Below are 14,195 nucleotides of genomic sequence, written 5' to 3' on the forward strand. Positions count from 1 at the left end.
GAAACTTTATCATAAATATGTATGTAAAGAAAAAACAGTATATATGGAGCAATAGTCCCCAATCTTTTTGTCACCAGGGACCGGTTTCGTGGAAGACAATTTTTCCACGAAGTGGGGTGGGGGATGGTTTCAGGATGATTCAAAAGCATTACCCTTACTGAGCATTTATTTCTATTATTATTATTATTATATCACCTCCATCTCAGATCATCAAGCATTAGATCCAGGAGGCTGGGGACCCCTGATTTATAGGGTGGTATTATCCATGGTTTCAAAAATCCACTGAGAGTCTTAGAATATATCCCCTACAGAAAAGGGAGAGGATTGCTATAGTGCTTCTATGTACATTTTTCATATAAGTTTTTTTGTGAGCATCATATGCATTTCTGATAGGATCAGATGTATTTCTGCAGTTGGTCACAGTTTTCCAAAATAACCATATCCACCAGCAATGCATGAAGGTTTCAGCGGCTCTCCACCCTTGACAGTACTGGATGCTCAGTCTTTTTCACTTTAGCAATCTGGTAGATGTGTAGTGACTTTTGTACCTACCTGAATGACTAATAAAATTGAGTGCATTTCCATATTTAGTGGTCATTTGTGAAATATCTCTTAAAGTCATTTCACCACTATTTGATTGATCCTTTAAAAAAAAATTATCCTAGATGTAAAGCTCTTACGAGATTTCTTGCAAATAACTTCTGTTCTGTGGCTTGCTTCTTCATCTCTTTGGTCTTTAAAAGGTTCTTATTGTTGTTGTTCTGTTACTCAGTCATGTCCAACTATATATGGTCCAATGGACTGCAGCAGGCCAGGCTTCCCTGTCCTTCATTATCTCCTGGAGTTTGCTCAAACTCACATCCATTGAGTGGATGAAGCCATCCAACCATCTCATCATGTGTTGCCCCTTCTCCTCCTGCTCTTAGTCTTTTCCATCATCAGATTCTTTTCCAATGAGCCAGCTCTTCACATCAGGTGATCATGTACTGGAGCTTCACTTCAGCATCATTCCTTCCAATGATTATTCGGGGTTGATTTCCTTTAAGATTGACTGGTTTGATTTCCTTGCAGTCCAAGGTACTCTCAAGAGTCTTCTCTAGCACAACAATTCAAAACCATCAATGCTTTAGTGCTCAACCTTCATTATGGTCCAGCTCTCACATCCATGAGTGACTACTGGAAAAACCATAGGTTTGATTATATGACCTTTGGCAGCAAAGTGATGTCTCTGCTTTTTAATATGCTGTCTAGGATTGTCTTAGCTTTTATTCCAAGGAGCAAGCATCTTTTTAATTTCATGTAAAGCATTCGATGGATCATAGAAAAAGCAAGAGAGTCCCAGAAAAACATCTATTTCTGCTTTATTACTATGTCAAAGCCTTGGACTGTGTGGATCACAATAAACTGTAGAAAATTCTTCAAGAGATGGGAATACCAGACTACCTGACCTGCCTCTTGAGAAGGCTGTATGCAGGTCAGGAAGCAACAGTTAGAACTGGACATGGAACAACAGACTGGTTCCAAATAGGAAAAGGAGTACATCAAGGCTGTATATTGTCACCCTGCTTATTTAACTTATATGCAGAGTACATCATGAGAAATGCTGGGCTGGAGGAAGCACAGGCTGGAGTCAAGATTGCCAGGAGAAATATCAATAACCTCAGATATGCAGATGACACCACCCTTATGGCAGAAAGTGAAGAAGAACTAAAGAGCCTCTTGATGAAGGTGAAAGAGGAGAGTGAAAAAGTTGGCTTAAAACTCAACATTCAGAAAACGAAGATCATGGCATCCGGTTCCATCACTTCATGGCAAATAGATGTGGAAACAGTGTCAGACTTTATTTTGTTGGGCTCCAAAATCACTGCAGATGGTGATTGGGCCATGAAATTAAAAGATGCTTACTCCTTGAAATGAAACTTATGACCAACCTTAGACAGAATATTGGAAAGCAGAGACATTACTTTGCCAACAAAGGTACATCTAATCAAGGCTATGGTTTTTCCAGTAGTCATGTATGGATGTGAGAGTTGGACTATAAAGAAAGCTGAGCACCAAAGAATGGATGCTTTTGAACTGTGGTGTTGGAGAAGACTCTTGAGAGTCCCTTGGACTGCAAGGAGATCCAACCAGTCCATCCTAAAGGAAATCAGTCCTGAATATTCATTGGAAGGAATGATGCTAAAGCTGAAACTCCAATACTTTGGCCACCTGATGCGAAGAACTGACTCATTTGAAAGATCCTGATTCTGGGAAAGAGTGAGGGCAGGAGGAGAAGGGGACAACAGAGGATGAGATGGTTGGATGGCATCACTGACTTGATGGACATGGGTTTGGGTAAACTCCAGGAGTTGGTGATGGACAGGGAGGCCTGGCGTGCTGCGGTTCAAGGGTCACATAGAGTTGGACACGACTGAGCAACTGAACTGAACTTAAAGAAATTTAATCCACCTATATTTTTTTCCTATAAGCTTAGTGTTTTTTATGTTTTAAGAAATCTCTGCCTCTCTTAAGTTCACAGTGAACTCTGCTATCTTCTAGAAAGTCTACCATTTTACCGTTCAAACTGAGTGAATAATACAAAATTAGTTTTCTATATGGTGTCATTTAGGATTAGAGTCATTTATTTCCATTGGATATACTATTGATCCAGCAAGTTTTATTGGAAATATCACTCTTACCCCATATCCGCAGTGCACTGCAGTGGTATCTTTTTCATAAATCAATCATTCCTATATGTGTGGGTCTATTTCTGAGTCTATTTTGCATCTATCCCTGTATGCACAACACTAAAACTAAAGGCAAAGGAGAACAGAAAAGATATACCCATCTGAATGCAGAGTTCCAAAGAATAGCAAGGAGAGATAAGAAAGTGTTCCTCAATGATCAGTGCAAAGAAATAGAGGAAAACAATAGAATGGGAAAGACTGGAGACCTCTTCAAGAAAATTAGTGATATCAAGGGAACATTTCATGCAAAGATGGGCACAAGAAAGGACAGAAACCGTATGGACCTAACAGAAGCAGGAGATATTAAGAAGAGGTGGCAAGAATTCACAGAAGAACTATACAGAAAAGATCTTAATGACCCAGATAACCATGATGGTGTGATCACTCACCTAGAGCCAAACAACCTGGAGTGTGAAGTCAAGTGGGCTTTAGGAAGCCTCACTACAAACAAAGCTAATGGTGATGGAATTCCAGTTGAGTTATTTCAAATACTAGAAGATGATGCTGCACTCAATATGCCAGCAAATTTGGAAAACTCAGCAGTGGTCAAAGGACTGGAAAAGGTCAGTTTTCATTCCAATCCCAAAGAAAGGTAATGCTAAAGAATGCTCAAACTACCGCGCAGTTTCACTCATCTCACATGCCAGCAAAGTAATGCTCAAAATTCTCCAAGCCAGGCTTCAACGGTAAGTGAACTGTGAATTTCCAGATGTTCAAGCTGGATTTAGTAAAGGCAGAGGAACCAGAGATCAAATTGCCAACATCCACTGGATCATAGAAAAAGCAAGAGAGTTCCAGAAAAACATCTACTTCTTCCTTATTGACTACGCCAAATCCTTTGACTGTGTGGATCACAACCAACTATGGAAAATTTTTAAAGACATGGGAATACCAGACCACCTGACCTGCCTCCTGAGAAATCTGTGTACAGGTCAAGAAGCAACAGTTAGAACCAGACGTGAAACAATGGACTGGCTCCAAATCGGAAAAGGAGTACATCAAGGCTGTATATTGTCACCCTGCTTATTAACTTATATGCAGAATACATCATGCAAAATGCCAGGCTGTATGAAGCACAAGCTGGAATCAAGATTGCCGGGAGAAGCATCAATAATCTCAGATATGCAGATGATACCACCTTTATTCCAGAAAGCAAAGAGGAACTAAAGAGCCTCTTGATGAAAGTGAGTGAAGAGAGTAAAAAGCCTGGCTTTAAAACTCAACATTCAAAAAACGAAGATCATGGAATCTGGACCCATCACGTCATGGCAAATAGATGAGGAAACAATGGAAACAATGACAGACTTTATTTTGGAGGGCTCCAAAATCACTGCAGATGGTGACTGTGGCCATGAAATTAAAAGATATTTGCTCCTTGGAAGAAGCAAGGAGTTTGTCTATGACAAATCTAGACAGCATATTAGAAAGCAGAGACATCCATCTCTTTGCCAACAAAGATCCATCTAGTCAAAGCTATGGTTTTTCCAGTAGTCATGTATGGATGTGAGAGTTGGACTATAAAGAAAGCTGAGCATCGAAGAACTGATTGTTTGAACTGTGGTATCAGAGAAGACTCTTGAGAGTCCCTTGGACAGCAAGGAGATCAAAACAGTCAATTGTAAAGGAAATCAGTCCTGAATATTCATTGGAAGGACTGATGCTGAAACTGAAGCTCCAGTACTTTGGCCACCTGATGCGAAGAACTGACTCATTAGAAAAGACCCTGATGCTCGGAAAGATTGAGGGCAGGAGGAGAAGGTGACGACAGAGGATGAGATGGTTGGATGGCATCACTGACTCGATGGACATGGGTCTGCATGGACTCCAGGAGTTGGTGATGGACAGGGAGGCCTGGCATGCTGTGATTCATGGGGTCTCAAAGAGTCGGACATGACTGAGATCAACTGAACTGAACTGAATACAATATACAATATAAATTGTTTTTTATCTCGATTTACTTGGGTGATTTAGTCCACTTACAATTAATGCAATTATTAATATGCTTGAGTTTATCTACTATCTTATCCTTTGTTTTCTAATGACACAGTCTATTCTCTTTTTTCCCTTTCTTATAGTCTTTTGAAGTAACCAGGCACATTTTGCTCCATTTTCCCCCACTGTTAGCTTTTTAGTTATTTTTATTATTTTTTATAGATTATCCTAAGACACAACTTCCTAAAGAGACTATCTTTTCTCCATCATACAATCTTACGTCCTGTGTCAAAGATTAATCAATAGAAGTGTGGGTTTATTTCTGGACTCTCTATTCTGTTCCATTGATCCATACATCTGTATTTGTGCCAATACCATGCTGTTTTGATTACAACAGCTTTGTAATACTATCTGAAGTCTAGAAGGGTTATGCCTCCTTCTTTGTTCTTTTTCCTCAGAATTGCTTTGGCCATGTTGGGTCTTTTATGGTTCCATACCTATTTTAGGATTATTTGTTCTAGTTCTGGAAAAATGTCATGGGTAATCTGATAAAAATGCATTAAATCTGTACATCACTTTAGGTAGTATGGCCATTTTAACAATATTAATTATTCCAACCCAGATCATGGAATATCTTTCAATTTCTTTGAATAATCTTCAGTTTCCTTTATTAATGTTTTGTTGTTCTCAGCATGTAAGTCTTTGACCTCCTTGGTGAGATTTATTCCAAAGTATTTTTTAATGTGATTTTAAAGGGGATTGTTTGTTTACATCCCTTTTCTGATATCTCATTATTAGCGAAAAGAAATGCAACTGATTTCTGTATGTTCATCTTATATCCTGCTACCTTGTTGAATTCATTTATCAGTTCTAGTAGTTTTTGTATGGAGTTTTTACAGTTTTATACATATAGTAATTTTTTAAAGATATTCCCTTTATCTTTGGTTAGACCATCATGAACCTAGATGAGTGAATGTGTGGGGTTTTTTTTGGGGGGGGTGGTGAGTCAGGGTGGAGGGGATTGTCTGCTTTTGTTGTACCATGTGGCCTCAAAGTAAAAGTGTTAGTCACTCAGTGGTATCTAACTCTACAGCCCCATGGACTGTAGCTCAGCAGGCTCCTCTTTCCATGGAATTCTCCAGGCAAGAATACTTGAGTGGATAGTCATTCCCTTCTCCAGGACATCTTCCTAACACAGGAATTTAACCTAGGTTTCCTGCATTGCAGGTAGATTCTTTACCATCCGATCCACCAATGTGGTTTGCAGGATTTCAGTTCCCCCACCAGGGATTGAACTCTGTTCAAAACCAGGGAATTCCCTGTTTTTTATTTTGTATATTTATACTGCTAGGACAACCAGTCCATTCTAAAGGAGATCAGTCCTGGGTGTTCTTTGGAAGGAATGATGCTGAAGCTGAAACTCCAGTATTTTGGCCACCTCATGCCAAGAGTTGACTCATTAGAAAAGACTCTGATGCTGGGAGGGATTGGGGGCAGGAGGAGAAGAGGATGACAGAGGATGAGATGGCTGGATGGCATCACCGACTCGATGGGCGTGAGTTTGAGTGAACTCCGGGAGTTGGTGATGGACAGGAAGGCCTGGAGTGCCGCAATTCATAGGGTCGCAAAGAGTCGGACACAACTGAGTGACTGAACTGAACCTCTGAACTGAGGAGTTTAGAGGAAAGCTTCCTAGATCCATACATGGAAGCAGTTCAGCAGCTATGGAAAAATTTTGGCCATTGTATCTTTAAAGTTTGTTTCTACCTTATTCAGTTCTGTCTTCTCCTTTTAGAACTTTACATATATGATTAACTTTTTTTGTACCAGCTCATATATCTCAAATGTTCTTTTATGTTTTCCGTAATGGCTTCTATGTGGCTATGTTCTACTGACCTGTCTGTAGTACATTAGTTTTCACTTTTGCTATTAAACTGTACTGGGTTTATAAATTCTACATAAATGTTCAGTTAGCAAACTTTCATTTGATTCTTTAATATTGATTGTAATGTTTATTAATTCTCCATATTCTTATCTATTTTCTTGAACACAATAATGAGCAATTCTACTGGAGTTCAAAAAATGAACTCCAAGTTTTGTATTGCTAAAATCAGGATTCCAGTAGAAACTTCACCTAGATTTTTAGCCTCCATTCCTTTCTGCTTGGCTTTTTAGCCTTCTGCCCTGCCCAGAATATGAATCAATAAATGCTTCAATTGGAAAGAACCACAGAATGTCAAACGCATCTGGTTTTTGTTGCTCCCTTCTCTCTAGAACCTTGGCCTCTGCACTCCTGCCTGACTTCATAACCCTGAATTCCATCTTTCATCTACTCAACCTGAGGGCACAGTCAAAAGCTCTGAGCCATAGTTCTCTGCCCATCCTGCTTATGAACCAAAGAACAATTTTAAAGAAAAATGGGACAGAAGGTTAGGTTTATCTTACCCTTTCCTTCAGAATCTTTAACACCCAGGTACTTGATGCTTTGGGTGCTTTTCTATGCCTTTTGTATTTTTTTTTTATCCTTTATGATTGTTCTAACTTGTGTGTTTGTTGAACACAAGCTATTCTATCAGAACCAAAAAGAGAAACACCCTAGCTCAGAGTTTTCAAAACTTCAATGTTTGAAGCTGTAAGACAGATTGGAAGAAAAATCAGTGTATCTTTAGTCACTTCTCATAATATTTTTAAAGTGCCATTACAGATTTAAATATAAGTTGGGAAATTGCTAAGTCCAAACTGGTAATCAACTTATTAAATATAGATAGAGGGAGAAGGGAGAAATTATAGGAGGTGAAATAAAAGGACCTATTTTTAAATCTTAGTAATGAGATTAATTAGCTTTAGGACCAAAGCTGGTCACATAAACTTTCTGACGGCTGGTTTTCATTTGTAAAAAGGAAAAATAATCAATGAGATTAAATGATATTTTAAGGTGAAAACTGTTTGTAATTTGTGAGATAAAACCAGTTGTGATACAATAAAAACCAGAAAACTTCAGACATATTTACATTAAAGAGATCAGATTTTCAAGAACATAAACTGACATAAAGTAATATACATAAAAGCCAAAATTTTATGGGTTCTGAGACATTACTCACCAATGAATTTTAATTTATTCATTGAATTAATTTAATTTATTCAAAGCACACCTAACTAAAATATGACCTCTATAAAAGGAAATAGGAAATATCAGCATATTATGACAAATACAAAGATTAAATTAGTAATCAAAAATACACCCACAAAAGTGAAGTGAAGTCGCTCAGTCGTGTCCGACTCTTTGTGACCCCCTAGACTGTAGCCTACCAGGCTCCTCTGTCCATGGGATTTTCCAGGCAATAGTACTGGAGTGGATTGCCATTTCCTTCTCCAGGGGATCTTCCCAACCCAGGGCTCAAACCCAGGTCTCCCGCATTGTAGACAGATGCTTTACCGTCTGAGCCACCAGAGAAGTCAAAAATACACCCACAAAGGAAAGCCCAAATATAGATGATTTCAGTGGCAAATTCTACAAAATATTTAAAGAACTGAAAAAACATAAGAAAACCATAGATCAGCATCTCTTATGAATCAGTTCAATTCAGTCACTCAGTCATGTCCGACTCTTTGCAACCCCATGAACTGCAGCATGCCAGGTTTCCCTGTCTATCACCAACCCCTGGAGCTTATTCAAATTCATGCCCATTGAGTGGGTGATGCCATCCAACCATCTCCTACTCTATTGTCCCCTTCTCCTCCTACCTTCAATCTTTCCCAGTATATGGGTCTTTTCTAATGAGTCAGTTCTTCACATCAGGTGGCCAAATTATTGGAGTTTCAGCTTCAGCATCAGTCCTTCCAAGGAATAGTCAGGATTAATTTCCTTTACAATTGACTGTTTTGATCTCCTTGCTGTCCAAGGGACTCTCAAGAGTCTTCTCCAACACCACAAGTCAAAAGCATCAATTCTTTGGTGCTCAGCTTTCTTTATGATCCAAATCTCACATCATACATGACTACTGGAAAAACCATAGCTTTGACTACGTGGATCTTTGTCAGCAAAGTAATGTCTCTGCCTTTTAATATGCTGTCTAGGTTTGTCATAGCTTTTCTTCCAAGGAGCAAGTATATTTTAATTTCATGGCTACTGACAAACAAATATTTATGCATCATGAACAACTGGGATCTATCCTAGGAAAGCAAGGATGGTTTAATATGCATAAAATCAGCTAATGTAATAAAACATATCAACCAATAAAATTAAAAACCAAAACAACATAATCATCACTAAATTGCAGAAAAAGCACTTGACAAAACTCAATACCGTTTCATGACAAAAACAGTCAACAATCTAGGAATAGAATAAAACTCACTCAACATGATAAAGTGCATCTACTTCCCAGGTAGCTCAATGGTAAAGAATCTGCCTGCCAATGCAGGAGACGCAGGTGACTTGGGTTTGACTCCTGGAAGGAAATGGTAAACTGCTCCAGTATTCTTGCCTGGAAAATCTCATGGACAGAGGAACTTAGCAGGCTATAGTTTATGGGTTCACAAAGAGCGGGACATGACTGAGCAGCTGGGCACACACAGTGGTGAAAAATCCCACAGCTAACATCAAGTTACTTATGAAAGACTGGATGCTTTTCTCTAAAGACCAGGAACAAGATAAGAATGTTTACTTGCTTTACTTCTCTTTTAGTGAAGGATTAAGACAAGAAGATAAAATAAAAGACATCTAGATTGGAAAAGAAGAAACAAAATTATGTTCACAGATAACATGATCCTACACATAGAAAATTCTAAGGAATCTACTATTAAAACTACTAAATGAGTTCAGCAAGTTTATAGATACAAAATCAATAAAAAAAAATCATATTCCTAGACTCTAAGCAATAAGCAACCTAAAAATGAAATTAAGAAATAATTCCATTTAATGATAGCATCAAGAAAAAAGTGCTGCTTAGAAATAAATTTAATAAAAAAGGGTAATGCCTATCAATGCAGGAGACATAAGACATGCAGGTCAGGAAGATCTGGAAGACGGCACAGCAACCCAATCCAATGTTCTTGCCTGGAGAATCTCATGGACAGAGGAGCCTGGAGGGCTACAGTCCAAGAGGTCACAAAGAAATGAACATGACTGAAGCGATTTAGCATGCACGCACATTTACTAATATGTAATATTGCCTGGCATATCGCAGGTATGTCATAAAATCTGATGAATGATAAGAGCTTCTTATTTAGCTGTTAAGATTCAGCTCAAAAGTGATGTTTTTCCTTATGCAGACTACCTCCTTTACTCCTTCCCAGTATCTTGCACAGGTCTTTCGCCGGCCGCCCAGGACATTCTACAGCCCCTCTCTGTTGAGAAGTCAGCTTCCCCAAGTAATAGATCTGCTTCAACAGTGCCTTCCACAGAGGTAGGCATGATATCATTAATAGATGAATGTGTGGATGAATGAAGGCATATATGGACCTGGGCTGGATTGAGATTGGTAGCTGTATGTGCTAACTCCCAAGAGGGTAAAATTAAAAAAAAAAAGGATAAGATTCACACTTTGGAATCTATAAAACGTTGTTGAAAGAAATTAAAGAAGCTCTAGATGAATGGAAAGACATCCCATAATCATGATTGAGAAGGTTTAACATGGGTGAAGATGGCAAGACCTTCCAAATTGTTCAGACTCACTGAAAGTTCTACAGAATTTCAACTGTTTCTTTATAGAAACCAACAAGCTGATCCTTGTTGGAAATTACCTGGAAAATCAAAGGACTCAAAATAGCCAAAACCATCTTGAGAAGGAAAAACAAAGTTGGAGAACTCAATACTTCCTGATTTTAAAAGTTACAATAAAGCAGCTGTTAACAAGACAGCATGGTACCAGCCTAGGATAAATATATAGATAGACTGGAGGAATAGAAATGAGTATCCAGAAATCAGCTTTGGATTTGGTAGCAGTTTCTTGAGGATGACACTAAGTATGAGCAACAAAATTTTAAAAAGATAAATTGAACTTCATCAAAATTAAAAACATTTGTGCTTAAAAAAACACTATTAGGAAAGTGAAAGTATGACCTACATGATGAGGGGAAAACATTTGCAAATCATATATCTGACAAGGTACTTATATCTAAAATATATAAAGAGCTCTTACAACTCAATTATAAAAATAAAAATAACCCGATTTCAAAATGAGCAAAAGATTCAATAGGTATTTTTCCAAAGAAGATTACAAACAAAAAACAAGCATGGGAAAAGATGCTCAATTGCATTAGTTATTTGGGAAATGTAAATCAAAACCACATTGAGAGTCCACTTCACTCCCACTAGTATGGCTCAAATTAAAAAATCAGTTAACAATAGGAGTTCATAAAGATTAAGAAAACTTGGACCCACCACACATTGCTTCTGGGACTGTACAATGGTGCAACTGCTTAGCAAATCAGTTTGGCAAATCATCAAAAGGTTAAATGCAGAATTACTATTTAATCGATTAGTGCAATTTCACTACATGGTTTATGCTGAAAAGAAATAAGCATATACCTCCATAAAAACCAAATACAGCATTATTAGTAAGAGGAAAAACGTGAAAACAAGCTAAACATTGGTTAATATGTGGCATAATATGTGGTATTCGTGGATCAACAAAATGTGGTACACCTATGAGATGAAATATTATTTAGCAATAAAAACAAATGAAATCTTGATACATGCTTCAATATGCATTAACCTTGGAAAGATTATGCTAAATGAAATAATACAGTTACAAAAGACCACATATTATTTGATTCAGTTCTATGAAATGCTCAGAAGGGGCAAATCTATAGAAACAAAGTAAGGGATGAGGAGAGGTGTGATGATTGGCAACTAACAGCTAAAGGGAATGGGGTTTCTTTTAGGAGGGTGATAAAAATGTTCTAAAGTTGTGTTTGTGATGCTTACACAACTCTGAATATACTAAATACCATTAAATTATATAGTTTCAATGGGCAAATTGTACAGTATGTAAATTATATCCTAATAAAGCTGCTGTGCTGTGCTAAGTCACTTTGGTCACATCCAACTCTGCAACCCCATGGACTGGAGTCCGCAGTCTCCTCTACTACCCTACCCAAAGAAGGGTACAAGTATTCAGTACCGGTAATTAGGTACTACAAGGGCCTAAAATACATTAATCTCTAATTCTGATAAATATAATAGTTCTGTAGGAAGAAGATATAGATACATTTGAAAAAGTTAAATGCCACATGAACAACACATATTTGCCTCATTTTTTAGGTTCTAAGTTTCAGTGGTTTTAGAAATTATCACAAGTCTAAAAGTAGGGTATATCTTAAAAATCAAAGTATGCAGGTTAACACTCTTCATAAGAACTAGGAGGTTTTTCTTCTTAAATAACTTAGAATCCAATAAATGTTGAGGAATGTAATGGAAAATAATTTGTATTATACAGGTATAATCTCATTGTGAATTCATGCAAGAAGTCCCATACTACTGAGATTTGAAATGGTCAGAGAGGCCTTTGTCAAGATTTGTGCTCAAAGAAGTCTTTGAAGACTGGGCAAGGCACAGATTGGGGGTTGTAAGGGGGGAAGCAAGAAAGAACTTCTCAGGCACTTTTATGGAATTTCTGCAGATGCCTTACACTTTAATTTCCTTTTGCTTCTAAGTCTATGCCCTTGCTTTTAACTATTTTGGACATATAAATCTGCTACATATAATCATCCAAATAAAAAATGAGGCCCCTGTCATTTCCTTTCATAAAGCACCTATTATTCATACAAATACCTCATACTATCCAAGATAAAACAGACAAAAGTAGAGCATTTTTTAAATAAAAGATGAAAAAATTGCAATGATTCTCTGATAGTCTATTGTTTTATTCAAACATGAGCAGTGATTATATTTATAGCAAATCCAAATTCATATGGGGATTTTACATTTTGTATAACTTATTTGATCCTCTTCAAATGTTATATCACCAGCTACGCAACTGACTAACCCCACAAAACAATCTAGGATAAGCCCAGGCATTATTTTATTTAAAACATAGACAGAATAGTGGAATTGTTAAAAGTTCAAGCTGGTTTCAAAACCAAAACTCTGGCATTACTATCTGTAAAACCTTGTGCATGTTCTCTAATCTCTGAGTCTCAATTTCCTCATCTTAAAGTGAGAATAATAATATACAGCTGTAAGAAATATTATGACCGTGTTTTCATAGTCCTCATATGAACTGAGTATCAGAACCACTTAGATAAAAGATTATTAAACCTGGGGCTTCCCTGGTGGCTCATTGGTAAAGAATCCACCTGCCAATGCAGGAGACATGGTTCCATCCCTGATCTGGGAAGATCCCACATGCCATGGGAAAACTAAGCCTGTGTGCCACAACTACTGAGCCTATGCTCTAGAACCCAGGAGCCGCAACTATTGAGCCCACCTACAGCAACTACTGAAGCCCAATGTCCTAGAGTCTGTGTTCTGCAATAAGAGAAGCCACCACCATGAGAAGCTCATTTGCTGAAAACAGACAAGAGCCTCCGCTCGCGGCAACTAGAGAAAAGCCCACGCAGCAATGAAGATTCAGCAGAGCCAAAAATAAATAAATTTTTTAAAAACATTTTTAAACCAGAATTGAGTTAGACTTCAGGGAAATGGGTGTAGTTAAAGAAAGCTGGAGGAAGCTATAAATCTACTTTCTGCCTCCAGATGAGGACTTAATTTGGTATTACTAAGTTTGGTTTCAGAGTCATGAGTATCTCATCATTGTAAAGATTCTCTTCAACAGGAACGTAGCTTCTGCAGTTTTCTGAATAGTGAAGCAAAACTGACTGCAGCACAGCAAAAATAATGATCTCAGGTCTGTCAAAATCTTATCAGTAGTTCTGGGTGACCTCCTCTTAGGGACTCTGGAACACAGAAATTATGCTAAGATATGCTGAAACTGGTCCTGCTTTCTCTCAGCATCCACATCCCTTACACAAAGACTCTGCATCCTTGACTAATTAACTCAGGCCCACGAGCTAACCTACAGAGGATGTCTGTATAAGTGCCAATCTCTTCCCAGGATCTGTAACCTCCTAGGCTGCTGTGTGCACATAACCATATAACACATTCAAAGTGCTTAGCAGGATGCTTGCTATAGAGTAAAGCCCTGAACAGATACAAGTTAGGACTGCAATGAAGGTGATGACGTTGATTATGAAATGAACAGATGCACAGATGATGTCAGCATTCTATTTTGGTGGTTGATCAGTAAGACAGGAGTAGGGGAGATGGCTCCTTTACTCTCAGCTCCTGGCATAGAACAGAGATTTTAATGAGAATCTTGATTCTCCTTATTTTCTGAGAATTTTAAACTAAGATAATTAAAAGTACATGATATAATCCAGAAATCACATCAAGGATCACTTTTTTCCCTTTGTATTCATATTTAAACTAAAAATGGAGTGATGGAAATTAAGTTGGAATTTGACATTCCAAGTGTGGTCATTTCCGTGATTCAGAGGGAGTCCATGGTAAGTTTAATACGACAATGGTTCGCT

At 37.8% G+C, this 14,195-nt stretch overlaps 1 long non-coding RNA gene across 3 annotated transcripts in view; it reads right to left on the bottom strand.

The window, feature by feature from the left end:
- The window catches only part of LOC123335011, a 399,767-nt gene that overhangs the window by 201,675 nt on the left and 183,897 nt on the right, over positions 1–14,195 (bottom strand). Inside the window, exon 4 of one of the 3 annotated variants that reach the window (XR_006553226.2) lies at positions 12,163–13,947. The exons of the other annotated variants lie outside the window; for them this stretch is intronic. This is a non-coding gene — a long non-coding RNA (uncharacterized LOC123335011). Of the gene's footprint in view, positions 1–12,162; positions 13,948–14,195 lie in introns of those variants that run through there. 3 annotated transcript variants of the gene reach the window in all.

Source organism: Bubalus bubalis, chromosome 9 (assembly GCF_019923935.1).
Source record: "Bubalus bubalis isolate 160015118507 breed Murrah chromosome 9, NDDB_SH_1, whole genome shotgun sequence".
NCBI lineage: Eukaryota > Metazoa > Chordata > Mammalia > Artiodactyla > Bovidae > Bubalus > Bubalus bubalis.